Genomic DNA, 14,149 nt, shown 5'->3' on the forward strand with positions numbered 1-14,149 from the left:
GCTGGATTCGCTACACCCGTAGCAGACCAGGAGTACAGCCAGCGCTGCAGCCAGGAAGTTGCAGCGCTGGCTGAGCTTTGTAAGTGTGGACACCAAGTAAGTTGCAGTGCTGTAACCCCCTCACCAGCACTGCAACTTGCAAGTGTAGCCAAGCCCTAAGTCTTACTTAACTGCCAGTTCTTAAAAGCCAAACAGCACATCAGCCTCAATTGAATCCTGCATCCTGGTTAACCTTTTGAATTATTTGGACCTAAAGATTTGATTGTGTGACGTGAACCTACCAACTTATATTACTGGGTTATCCCATGTTGGTCCCATCAATCAGGTATTTGTAATCAGAACTGATGATTGTTGGCATCTTAGTAGGAAATAACATTCGGCCTACCTACTTAAATCCTCCTTGCAGTTTCAATATGAGTTGGTGTTTTCACTTCCTCTCCTGACTCCTGTACTTTCACAATGTATTGGTATACATATATTTGTTGCATTGCTCTTCATATGTGGCTACCTTGTTTTCTGTTTCCAGGTTATAATACAACATACTAAGTTCACAAGCAAAATGGGCAAGCACTTGTAGCATGATGTAATTCTCATTGAAAGATACCACGTTGCCAGAGCAGATGTGGCTTCTTTTGTGACCTCACATTCACCAGTTGGAGATTTGAATTTGTGGAGGAATAACTTCATGAATACAAGCTTATTTCATATCCATCCCTAGCAGAACATATATAAGATCTCTGAACAAGAAATCACTACAATCATCAGAAAAAGTTTCGCCCTGATGCAAAAAGAGAAAAATTCCATTCCTACTCTTAGAGTATGTCTACACTACAGAGCTACCAGGGCTCTTCCTCTGGTTTTGCCTCAACGCCCACCCATTTTCAGACAAAAACTTCTCACCCGCGTATAGTGGTGCTTTCACAGTAATCTGCTTCCCCTCTGCTCCTCTGTTGGGTGCTCTGGTGGTGGGTGTAGGTTGGAGCCCAGGTGCTGTTTTTACTCAGATGAGTAACCCATAAACTTTGCAATGAAGTCATAAGCGAACATCTAATACTCTGATAGTATTCTAACAGTCCTCCAGTGCATCCCCACAATTCTCCCCACGTGCCCAGAAGGACAGACAAGTTCTATAACAATTCAATGAGAAAGAATCATAAAACAAGTCAGCTTACTGCAGTGTAAAGAACCAAGGAATATGCCCCCAGAAGTCCTAGCAACACACATGGTGGAGTGCAGCACTAGTGAAGACACAGTGACCTGGGTAAAGCTCTGCAGTGTGACTGTTCACACCTAGGCGCTCAGACCTGGGTGCTGATCACCTGAGTTAACTCTGCAATGAAGACAAACCAACAGAATCCCCACATTGGAGTGAGACAAGTGAGAGACTCAGATCCAGGCTAAGTGTCACATTTAAACACTCTGGCTACTTTACAGCTTTTTAAAAGGGTATCTTGATGGTCAAGGACAACAAGAAAACACCTGAAAAATTCCCAAGTTCTGCAGTAACTGACTTGGTAAGGCAATATTATTACAAAAAGAGGGGCAGCAGGATGCAAGGTTCACTACCAAACAGGTGCTTGAAGAGGAGGTTACTCACCTTGTGCAGTAACTGACGTTCTTCGAGATGGGTGTCCCTGTGGGTGCTCCACTTTAGGTGTCGGTGTGCCCGTGCGCCTTTGATCGGAGATTTTTACAGCAGTACTCCTACCGGCCACGCATGCTTAGAACCTGTCACTCACTCTGAGTATGTCACTAGAGAGCATGCGCGGCCGGTACCCTCAGTTCCTTCTCTACAACGGAGGCTACCCCAACTCCGAAGTAGAGGGAGGAGGGTGGGTAGTGGAGCACCCACAGGGACACTCATCTCGAAGAACGTCAGTTACTGCACAAGGTGAGTAACCTCCTCTTCTTCTTCGAGAGATGTCCCTGTGGGTGCTCCACTTTAGGTGACTTCAAAGCAGTGTATCTCAAGGAGGTAGGGACTTCGGATCTGGCAGGAATGCCGTAAACAATACTGCCCTGCCTAATCGAGTGTCAGAGAGGGGGCCTTGAGTAAGGCATAGTGAGTAACGAATGTATGGTGGGAGGACCAGGTGGCGCCCTACAGATGTCTGACAGGGTACTCTGCGTAGGAAGGCTACAGAGGTAGATACAGATCCAGTGGAATGCGTCCTGATCAATGCGGAGGTGTAACGTTCCCTATCTGATAACAGAGACGTATGCACTCAGAGATCCATCTCGAAAGCCTCTGAGCAGAGATAGCCATGCCCTTGGAACGGTCCGCGATAGAGACAAAGAGTCCAGGAGAGCCTCGGAAGGGTCGTGTTCTGTCCAGATAAAAGGACAAGGCCCTACGCACATCAGGTGTGTGCATCGTGGCCTCAAAGGAGTTTGCGTGGTTTCGGGAAGAAAGTTGGTAAATGTATTGGTTCATTGAGGTGAAAAGGAGCATGAACTTTTGGAAGAAATTTTTGGGTGTAAACGCAGAACAACTCTGTCCTTGAAGAAGAGGGCACATGGTGGATCCGCCGCAAGAGCTGCTATCTCGCCTGCCCGTCTGGCGGAGGTAATGGCCACCAAAAGGCTGTTTTCATTGAGAGGTGCAAAAGGGAGCAGGTGGCTAAGGGCTCAAAGGGTTGGTGAGTTAAACAGGACAATACTAGGTGAAGATCCCATGGAGGGTAGGTGACTTAACATCTGGATATAGGGTTTGGCGTGCCTTCAGGAAACCTTTGGTGATGGGATGAGCGGTGGCTTAATGTCTGGGTATAGGATTGAGGAGAGATGCGGTGCCGAGGAGAGGCACGCTGCCGGCACCGGGCCGTTTTCAGTGCTGAGGAGCAGCACGCTGCCAGCACCGCGGCCACTTGGTGTGCCCAGGAGGTAAGTGCGCTGCCGGCACTGGCGTCCGTTTGGCAGTGCTGAGGAGGAGCACGCACGCTGCTGGCACCGTGGCCATTTGCGGTGCCCAGGGGAGTGCACTGCTGGCACTGCGGCCCATTTGCGGTGCCAAGGGACAGGAGTGACAAGGACCTTCCTGACATCCTGGAGGTCGGGTCCCTGCCTCAGTGCTCTGTGAGAGCTGTGGCTTAGGCATCAGAAAAAGCTGAGGCACCTGCCTTTGGTGTTGTCAGCACAGAGGGTAGGGATCTCGCGGGAGACCCCTACCCTTGTTAAAGTCTCTCCTGTGAGACTGTTCTGCTTCTTGCCTCCGCTCCAGGGAGGGTAAAGCAACGCTGCCCACCAGTTCTGATCTGGCTGGGGCGCGTGTGGGAGTGGGTTTGACCTTTCCCATCTCCGAAAGCGTGCTTGCTTAGCTCGTCGGCAGTGGTGTTCATCATGCCTGGGATGTAAACAGCTGATATCTGGATGGTTTGCAAGGCACCAATTCCAGAGTTTCATGGTCTCTGAACAAAAAGAGTGGGAACGAGCCCCTCCTTGTCTGTTGACGTAGAACATGCAGGCAATGTTGTCTGTTATTATGCGTACATGCTGATTCTTGATTAGTGGGAGGAAGCAACGGCAAGCATTCCGGATAGCGCGAAGTTCTAGAACGTTTATGTGTAGGGAGGTCTCGAGGATGAGACCATAGCCCGTGTACTGTGTGGTGAGAGATATGGGCCCCCCAGCCGGTGAGGGATGCGTCGGTTGTCATCATCACAGTTGGTGGAGTCTGGAGGAAGGGGACTCCAGAACAGAGGTTGTCAGGGACTGTCCACCGTATGACAGAGTCCTTGACCCGTAAGGTATGGTCAATGATTTGTTTATTGAATGCACGTTTGGTTTGTAAACCGTGGCCAGCCAAGCTTGGAAGCACCTCATCATGTGGAGACATGCATTCTGGACCACGAAAGTGCACGAGGCCATGTGCTCCAGTAGTTGGAGGCAGTCTCGGGCGGCGACCCGAGGGCTGCTGTGAAGCCTTGCAGCCAGCAGTTGTATAGTATTGACACGGTCGGGTGGAAGGGATGCCCATCCGGTTCTGGAGTCGAGGCTTGCTTCTATAAAGTCCAGGCGTTGGGTAGGACTTAATGTGGATTTGTTCTCATTTATTTGCAGGCCCAGGGATTGAAAGCACTCGATGGTGATTTTTTATGAAGCGGAGGGCCTCGGCGTGTGTGGAGGCCTTGAGAAGAAAGGCAATCGTCCAGGTAAGGAAATATTATAACCCCTTGTTTCCTGAGGTAGGCCGTGACTACCGGTAGAAGTTTGGAGAAAACTCGGGGGCAGTGGAAAGGCCAAATGGTAGAACTCTGTATTGGTAATGCGTCGAGCCAAAAGGTAAACGGAGAAAAACGTGGATAGTGCGTGAAAATAGGCGTCTTGTAGGTCGAGGGCTGAAAACCAATCGCCCTGCTGCAGGGCTGGAATTATGGTGGTGAGAGTAACCATTTGAACTTTTTGTTTCTTGACGAAATTGTTGAGTCTGCTGAGGTCGAGGATCGGTCGCCATCCTCCAGTTTTCTTCTTCTGTGTTAGAAATAAGGGAACAGAATCCTTTCCCTTGTGGCATTTGGGCACGAGTTCGATAGCACCCAGGTGAAGAAGATGTTGTACTTCTTGCTGGAGGTGTGGCTCGTGAAAGGTGTCCCTGAAGGGACGGGGAGGGTGGTGGGTGGGAGGTAAGGAGAGGAAGGGATGGAATACCCCATTGTGATGACCTCTAGAACCCACTTGTCGGTGGTAATATTCTGCCATTGGTGTAAAAATGGCTGTAGACGACGATGTCCAAAGACAGTTGTGAGCAGTACATGCGCCGGAATAGGGGACGACGTTTCGAGACCCTCGACCAAAGGTTCAAATTTGTTTATTATTTTGAGGAAGTTGGGGTATCCCCGGAAGAATTGGGGCGACGCACCGCTGGTATCTGACCTCTGGCGTTGGCGTTGTTGTTGTTGATCCTGAGCTCCCGGGAAATGCTGAGTATATGAGGGGTAGCGCGGACGGTGGTAAGGTTGATATCTGTACTGTCGCCTTCTGTTTGTAGGGGTCTGGATACCTAAGGATCGCAGAGTTGCCCTTGAGTCCTTCATTGAGTGCAGCACCTCATTAGTGGTGGAAGCAAAGAGTTTATCACCATCAAAAGGGAGATCCTCTATGGTGCTCTGAACTTCGCGAGGAAAGAGAGAAGAGGAAAGCCAGGAACCTCGGCGCATGACGGCCGCTGTAGCGGTGGATCTTGCTGCAGTATTGGCTGAATCCAGAGCTGCTTGAAGAGCCGTGCAGGATATGATTTGGCCCTCGGAAACTAAAGCTGTAAACTGTTGTTTCTTGTTGTCTGGGATGTGTTCAATAAGTCCAGTGCAACTTATTATAGTTTTGTGGTCGTACTTTGCTAGAATTGCGGTATAAGTGGCAATTCGAAATTGCAACGTTGAAGAGGCATATACCTTTACGACCCAGCAGCAGTCTAAGCGTTTGCCCTCTCTGTTGGTTGGGGTATGGGCGGAAATACTGTTTGTTTCACTGATTGGCTGCGTCCACTACCAAAGAGTTTGGCCCAGGATGTGAGAAAAGGAATTCAGAGCCCTTGGAGGGAATGAAGTATTTCCGGTCCGCCTGTTTGCAGGTAGGCTGGCTTGTGGCTGGAGTCTGCCAGATGGATTTAGCAGGTCCCAGAAGGGCTGAGTTAATTGGTAATGCCAGTCTGGATGACGAAGATGGTTGCAGGATGTCTGTTAGCTCATGTTGTTGGTCAGGTACTTCCTGCAAATTGATTCTAAGCTCATTGGCAAACCTTTTGAAGAGATCTTGGATTTTGAAAATCATCTGATGGCAGTGGGAGGGGAAGGAAGTAAAAGCCTCCTCAGGTATTGGATCAGTTGGTACGTCAGGTAATACTGGGTCAGGAGCTGGAGTTAATTGATCCTGAGGATGGGAGGGTGCCGCCAAGTGCGTCATAGGATTTTGACGTTTCGCGTCTAGTGTGAGTAGAGTAGCGGACGTGCTGCCGAGGGAAAGATGGCCACGGAGCCCAATACTGCCATGGTGGTGGAAAAGGCATAGCAGGTGCCATCCAGGGGTGAACACCCAGGAGGTGGGATCTTGAGGTTGGTGTGGACAATTTTCCTGTGTCCGCAGGGGACAGGACTGTGAGGTAGAATTCAGATTGCACTGGCACAGCAGCCTGTGGTTTCAGACTCCTGCTCACTGGGAAGGCTGCTCGGACCCTGAGTCATTTGTATAGAGAAGCCATCCCCAAAAAAGGGCGATTGCAGTGTAGGTGACACTAGGAGGTCACTTGAGTGGGTAATTTGTAACGGTGGGGCAGTTGTAGGCGAAGGCAGATAGAGATCCTGTGAGGAAACCCGGGCTGGCACTGGAGTTTTTTAGTCTTGGCTCCGTGCCAAGTAGCGGTAGTAATGCCGGTGCCGCAGGCGGTGCCGTGCTATTAATAGCAGGCTGCGGTGCCTCCCCGGCCTCCGGCCTGAGTTGTCGTGCCGCATTCATTGCGGTGCCGATAGGTGCCACAATCGAGGCAGGCAACTGAAAGCCTGTCGCCTCCGCACCAGAGCCTCGCGCTGCCGCCGAAAGCACAGGCGGGTGTTAGCGCGGTACCGGAGGAGCCCGGCTCGTCAAACACTCAGCGGCGGGGAAACTGACGAACTGGTAAGGAAACTGACGAGCTGACAGAGAAGGTTTACCAGTGAAGTTTCCTCTTGATTGTGAAGTGTTCTCTTTTAGCTGTCTTCTTAGTTTTTTTTTTTTGAAGGATTAGAGCTGGGTCTGGAGGCAGAGTCCGCGCCAGGGTCTGAGGCAGACTGCAGGGATTTTTGAAGTAGAAGAAGTTTTAACTTTAACTCCCTGTCCTTCCTAGCTCTAGAGCTTAACTTAGTGCAGTGAGAGGCATTTTGGGGGAATATGAGTGTCCCCCAAGCATTTTATACACTTAGAGTGCCCATCAGAAAGAGGGATAGAGTCCTTACAAGAGGAAGCAGCGCTTAAAGCCTGTGGAGCCAGGCATATTTGAAGTGGCTGACAGAAACGAGAATTTTTTTTTTTTTTTTTTTTTTTTTAAACTAGTAGGAAGAAAAGTAGGTAAACACTAACTAAGAGCTAAGTAACAGGAGAAAAAGCTGGCTAACTACAGGTATTTTAAGATGAGGAAAGAAATATTAAGGAGTCTGCTGAGCTCCATCTCAAGCTGGGGGCGGTAGAGAAGGAACTGAGGGTACCAGCCGTGCATGCTCTCTAGTGACATACTCAGAGTGAGTGACAGGTTCTAAGCATGCGTGGCCGGTAGGAGTACTGCTGTAAAAATCTCTGATCAAAGGCGCAAGGGCGTACCGACATCTAAAGTGGAGCACCCACAGGGACATCTCTCAAAGAAGAAGGAACAATTACAATCTGTGGGGAGAAGTTGGATTATTTTGAATGTTAAGAAGGCCATTTGTTGTGCATATACTGACCCTGCATCTTGGCAATAAATCCACCAAATCCTGCATCTTGGCAGACTAGATGATCCTTGCAGTCCCTTCTAACCCTATGATTCCTTTAAGTATTCAGTTAATTCCCTGATCAGCAGATCAAGGTAAGGTCTAGGTGAAATGCACACTTCAAATCAATCTAATTTCCACCTGGAATGGAAATTACACTTTCAAGATTTCCACACAAAAATTCAGTGGGTGTTTATGTATCTATATGTAAGCGTAGAAGGTGGTGGGAGGGAAGTAAAGGTGTCAGTACCTTCTCTCCACTTCCTATCCTCTGTTTGTCTACCTCTGGAAATCCATTTTATTTCCTCTTTTCTTGACTGTCCTCTTTCTAATGATTTCAATAAAGGATTAGAGTGAGCAGGGCCAGCTTTAGGAACTACAGGGCCTGATTCGAATACCCAGCAGCGGTCCCGGTCTTCGGCGGCACTTCAGTGGTGGGGGGTCCTTCACTCGCTCCAGGTCTTCTGCGGCACTGAAGGACCCCCGCCGCCGAAATGCCACCGAAGACCCAGAGTGAGTGAAGGACCCCCTGCCGCCGAAGTGCTGCCGAAGATCCAGATTGCCGCTGGGTATGTAAAAAAACCGTAAACATTAAGAAGGCGCCTAAGGTGTGGGGCCCTCTTGGGCATGGGCACGGGGCCCTCTTAGGCGTGGGGCCCGATACCAGGGAATAGGGAGAATCGGCCTAAATCTGGCTCTGGGAGCGAAGGACCTTCTTTTTTCGAATTTAACTAAAAATACGAAGTTTGGGTTTCTAGCTAAACCTGTTATGGGAAAAGGCAAGTGCTTCTTATTGATGTAAGAGAAAGAGGTTCAATCAGGAAGGCAGAAATCCAATATTGGTTCCTACTATTATGGGAATTCTTTATATCAAACACCATTCTTAAGTGTGAAAATCTCCTATATAAAAAAGAAAAAGTGACTGCAATAAAGATCTGAAAGCCCCTAAAATAGGAAATGCTGGTGGAGTAGAGTGAAGCATTTCAGTCCTGAATGAAGTGAACAGAGGGAATGAATTCTCCTTTCACCTGAGGAGATGGATCCATCCAAATTAAGGTTGGGGTTCTTAAATGAAGCACTGTGAGACAGTGTAAGCAGAGGTGGATTTACAGTAAAACACAGTGTGCCCTGGCAAGGGGCCCCAGGGCTGGGCAGCTGCGGGGGCAGAAGCTTGGTCCCACTAGCTCCTGGGGCTCCTGTTGCTGGCTCTGCACCCACCGGTAGCCAAGCTCTTGCCTCCCCACTCTCCTCCCCCGAGCATGCCGCGTTCCTGCTCCTTCCCCTCCCTCCAAGTGCTTCTCCCGCTGCCAAACAGCTGTTTCCTGGCATTCAGATTGCTCTGAGAGGGAGAGGTAGGAGCAGGGCCACAGCGCACTCGGGGAGGAGGTGGAGAAGAGATAGGGGCAGGGCTTTGGAGAAGGGGGTGAAATCGGGGCAGGGCAGAGCAACGGCGGTGCCCCCGCACTCCCCCTATGCATAACCCCCTAGCCCCTATGACGCCAGCCCACATCCCCAGCCCTGAATCCTGCACCCTCCTCACACATCCCCAACTCCCTGCCCTCCATGACTCCCCACTTCCCACCTACACTGCTCGCACCAAACGGGAGGTGCCCCAGGTAACCGCTCCACACCCCAACCCCCTGCCCAGCTCCGAGTCCCCTCCCACACCCTACTCCTGGCCAGACCCTGCATCCCAACCTGCTCCTGCACCAAGGGCTGGTGCAAGCATTTAGGCAACCCAGGCGGTCGCCTAGGGCACTGGGATTTGGGGGGCGCCATTTTCTTCGGCAGTATCCGCGGCGGCCGGATCTTTGGCTGCCCCAGTCACCGCCGGCATTTAGGCAGAGGGAGCTGGGGCAGGGGAGGGTGGGGAGGACCATCTGCAGCAAGTAAGGCGGGGGGGGCGGCACGCAGGGGAACTTCCCGCCCCACCTCACCCCTGCCCCGCCTCCTCCCCAAGCACGCTGTGGCTGCTTCATTCTCTCGCCTCCCAGGCTTGCGGTGCCAATCAGCTTAGGCACCGCAAGCCTGGCAGGCGGGAGAAGTGAAGTGGCCATGGTGTGTTCATGCGTGGAACAGGGGTGAGCTGGGGCAGAGGGGGTGCCTCAGAGTGGGGGGTGGGGAGCTGCCCCAAGGGAGGCACCTCAGGGAGGAGAGGGGGAGCTGCTGGGGGGGGAGCCTCAGGGCGGCGGGGAGAGCTGCCACGCGGAGGGGGACGCCTCAGGGTGGACGCGTGGGGGGGGGAGGGCGCAAGGTGGAAGTTTTGCCTAGGGCGCGAAACATCCTTGCACCGTCCCTGCCTTCACCCTAACTTCCTCCCAGACCTGAGCCCTCTCCCGCACCCTAAGTCCTGGTCAGACAACACACCCCACTGTTTTTTTAAATTTTTTTTTTTATAAAGGGCTCTTATCCAAAGAACTTTACAATAGTTAGCTAACAGTACAAACAATATTTGGAAAGATCATTAAGTGGTCCACCGAGACCCTCAGTGATTTTCATGTGGTCTGTGGAAAAATAAGTTAGACTACAAAAACAATCAAGGTACCTCACTTTATTTTCATTTACTTTCTATTACTTATAGGAGAAGGATGAAGGAAAAAAGGAGATAAGAGAGACTGTTCTTTTTCTTGGCTGGGTCCCAAGGAGGGGCCCCAAAAATGAAGCTGAGCGCAGAGCTCCACTAACTCTAAATCCACCACTGAGTGCAAGAGTTAATTAAATTGGAGACTGAATTCTTCTTTGATCTCACTGGAGAGTTGGTTAAGCACAGTAGCTAAATGTAACCTTGGCCCTATACCATGTACTAGATGCCCTGAATGGAGCAAGTTAATAGACTGTAAGGAAGAAGTTTTGTTTGTTTTACATACAGCTATTAAGCTTGCAACCTCCTTCAGTGCCATCAAGCTTATCTTAGATGAGCCCTGAATTTATCTAATAGAAAAGAGTATTTAGAAAACTAGAGCAAACTTTGCACATAAATACAGTATTTTAAAATTATATATATGAAAAAGTTGTGTGTATGTCTTCTCTAAAACACAGAAAACACTCTGTATATTGCAGGCTTCTCTACAACAGCTTTCTCAGAGGTCAAGGGCCTCTTCAGAATCCCAGCCTCATCAGTCAGGTGGCACTCACCAATCCACACATGCCTTGAGAGAATATATACTGTCTGCTAGTGAACAAACCATCACAAAGTGCTTTTCTGTCCTGCATAACCCTTCTCACTGGGTTCCTCTCTACATCTGGACTCAGTCAGCAGCATCAGAGCCTCAGCTTGCTTTCAAACTGAGGAATCAGTCGGACATCAAACTTAACAACATACAAGCAGACCACATAAACACAGGAAGCTGGAAGAACACACGCTTCTTTCTTCTTTAAAGTTTGTTTTATTTAACCCATATGGTGTCGATATTAATTTCTTCAGTTAGTGTACAGGCAGACCTCAAAGAAAGAAAAAGGTCAAATACTAGTGAATATGCAATGGCTTCTAAACTGTTCCAATAAACAGGAAAACAATGCAGTTCCCAACACGATAGCTGAAAAGAGATGAGAATCTGCATAAGATAACAGGTCGGGATGATCTGCTGGCATTGCGGCTTCCAAGCCATTTCCTGCCATTAACCCTTCAGCTGTGGTCTCTGTGCCTGAAAGCATTCAAGCCCTCAGCCCCCGTGTTATGGTCAGCCAGCCTCAAAATGACAGAGCACCAAGACACGTTTAAAAAATGTAAAAATAATATTTTGGGAGGGCAAAGTTATTGTATCCAGGAGAACAACGTGGAGACAAACTGACAAAGGGGGAGGCTGTTTGGACTCCCATCTCAACCTTCAGCCTGAACAGGAGTAGCAGGAATTTGAGGGGGGAGAGGGGGAGAGAGAGAGAGAGAGAAGGGAAGTCTAGTCACAGACCTATCTGTCCTGTGACAATACCTGTACAGCTTTGCAAATATGAATTCTTATCAAAGCATTTACAGGATTAAAGTGATATGAACATTGATTTAAAATAACACTGTTAGCTGCTGCTTCTTTTTTGGGGGGGAGGCGTGATAGCCTACTTTTTGGCTGAAAAACAATATAAAGGACATTCTGATAGTTAGCTCCACAAGAGCCCACTTAAACTCAGCTTCACTTCTTTATAGCCTGGACTACCCCAGAGACATTTGAAAAAAATGTCTCACTATTACTAACACTGTTTCAGCTCCACCTGAATGATCAGTGTTCAGAGGCCTACAGGAGGGGCACTACTGCCATTTTAAGTACAATATTGATGGGAGCTGCTCTGGGCTACAGTAAACCACGTGATGCTTAAAAAGCCACCTGCATATCAATGATAGGGCTCTCAACATCACCAACACTGTTGAAACTGAGCCAGTATAAGCAATTGTGAGAAATTTTTTAAAAAAAATTCACTACTACATGCAAAAAATGCCATGGTATCTCTTCCATTGATTTCTAGGATGTATATTTGCATCTTTCATGGACAGAAGAAGAGTCCTACAAGTATTAGTAAAGAGTAGGGTTGCCAATTCTGACTGACGCTATTCTGGGAGATTTATTTTTTCCAATATGACATAATGTCATTTTCTTAAAATAGCCTATTAAAATTTCCTGGATTGCTTTCAACAGTCACTGGGAGATGGATGCTCATTCCAGGAGAATCCAGGCCAATCCTGGATGGCTGACAACCTAGTAAAGAGGCTTCTTTTAATAGGTGTACCACCCATTACAGGATCCCCTTGGTATATTACCAGGGGATGGAGCTGAATGGGAGAGAAACAGAATTGTGTATGAGAGTAGTAAGGGGAGAGAAGCTAGTGATGGGGAACAGGAAAGTCCCTTTCGCACCCAACAACATAAAAGAATAAATGTAGTCTTTTTGTCATCACTGGAGAAGTAAACTCTTGGCATTTGCTAGTGCTGCAGTCCTCCATCTACCCAGCATGCCACTTACAGCTACTAAGTGTTGTGCCGTCCATGTGTGGAGCTTTATGTAAGTTATTTGATGGGTCAATCTGCATGTTTTTAAAGTAATTTGCATAAAACCATAAATTTCAATTCATGGTCAACATAGTAGCCGTCCCTGAGCAGTGTGAAGGTAGGACTTGGAGTTGCAAAACTTGTCAGCTATGGCTGGGATGGATGGGCTCTGGATGGTGTTTGTGGCCATCATTTAGATGGATGATGGGTATGAGGGGGTGGGGGACATGGACCAGTAATGGGGACCTCACTTTCTGTCCCTGCCACTGTCCCCTCTGCTTGTTGCTGCTGATGCTGTCACCTGTTCTTCCCAATTGCTTCGGTCCAGCAGGAGCAGCAGCAAGATAAGAGACAAAAAGGTCTCCAGGTTGCCTGCTTAGAAAGTACAAATGCAGACCATTCCTTCAACCCAGTCGGACACAGGAAATCTCTGCAGGGCTGCAGGAATGTACGAAAGAGCTGCCAGTCATGTGAACCTTTGCAGCTGTAGCCACAAAGCCTTGCCAACATTGTGGTCACATTTTATTACCCCTCCTCCCCAGAAAGATGCTCTTTTAAACTTCCCTCTGTGTGTTTGACCTGGATTGGCTAGCAGTTAATCAGAAGCCAGTTAGTTAGAATTTTCCATATCTTTTCAGCCAGACTCTGAAGGTCAAAAGCCACCACCATGACAGCAAATGAGCTGCTTGTGCTCTTGTTACCATGGGCAGTAAGGAGCCACCAAACAACACTACATTTTTTAACCAATATTGTAACCAGTTAGTGGTTTGTTACCATAGTCTCCATGATCAATACTTGGCTAACAAATGCAGCAGCTGTGATAAATGAAGGGGTGTGTGGGTGTCCGTAGGCGGCAGGTTTGTGTAATTTTTGGTGGTGCCCAAAATGGTGGTGCCCACCCCCCCCGCTCCCGCCCTGTAAGCCAATATAAAATGAAACTACAATGCGTCAGCACCACAAGATTACAAGGGTCAATTAAAAGTGGAAAGTCAGAAGCAGCACTTGCTTGCTTCAATATATGGTATTATATTTTGTTGCACTTGTTGTGACAAAGTGGGAATGTTCTTAATGTTTTCTCTGAATACTGTGTGGGTGACTGTTTCCCTTGCAAGGTGCCAACTGAAGGTGTTGGGGACAAAGAGATCAGATGGCCTCCTTGTCGAGAAGAGACACAAAGGCAGAGGAGGGAGTGTCAGTTTGGAACTGGCTGGGGAAATGGGGAGAGGCCCAGAACATGGGTCCGGACTCCCCACCCTCCAAGATGGATCTGACTGAGGGGTTCTGTTTTCTGTACCTACAAGCTCTGTTTTAGATTGTGATCCTGTCGTCTAATAAACCTTCTGTTTTACTGGCTGGCTGAGAGTCACGTCTGACTCAGAGTTGGGGTGCAGGGACCTCTGGTTGCCCCAGGACCTGCCTGGGCACACTCGCTGCAGAAAGCGCACGTGTGGAAGGGCATGCTGAATGCTCCGAGGTCAGACCCAGGAAGGTGTAAGCTTCTTGCCCTGGAGACAGTATGCTCAGAGAGAGGAGGCTCCCCCAGAGTCCTGACTGGCTTTGTATGGAGTAGTTCCAAGCATCCCAGCATCCCCTTCCACACCATGCGCTTCCCAGGAAGTCTGCACACAGGCACTGACACTCTCTCCTCTGGCCTTTGTCTCTTTTCCAGGCATTAGGAGGCCACCTGATCTCTTTGTTCTCCAACACCTTCAGTTGGCACCTTGCAGGAGAGCGGCC

At 49.0% G+C, this 14,149-nt stretch overlaps 1 protein-coding gene across 2 annotated transcripts in view; it reads right to left on the reverse strand.

Moving 5' to 3' along the window:
- Nucleotides 1-14,149, reverse strand: part of HMG20A (high mobility group 20A) — a 97,742-nt gene that overhangs the window by 36,233 nt on the left and 47,360 nt on the right. The gene's annotated exons all lie outside the window — the stretch shown is intronic.

Source organism: Chelonoidis abingdonii, chromosome 9 (genome assembly GCF_003597395.2).
Source record: "Chelonoidis abingdonii isolate Lonesome George chromosome 9, CheloAbing_2.0, whole genome shotgun sequence".
Taxonomy (NCBI): Eukaryota; Metazoa; Chordata; order Testudines; family Testudinidae; genus Chelonoidis; species Chelonoidis abingdonii.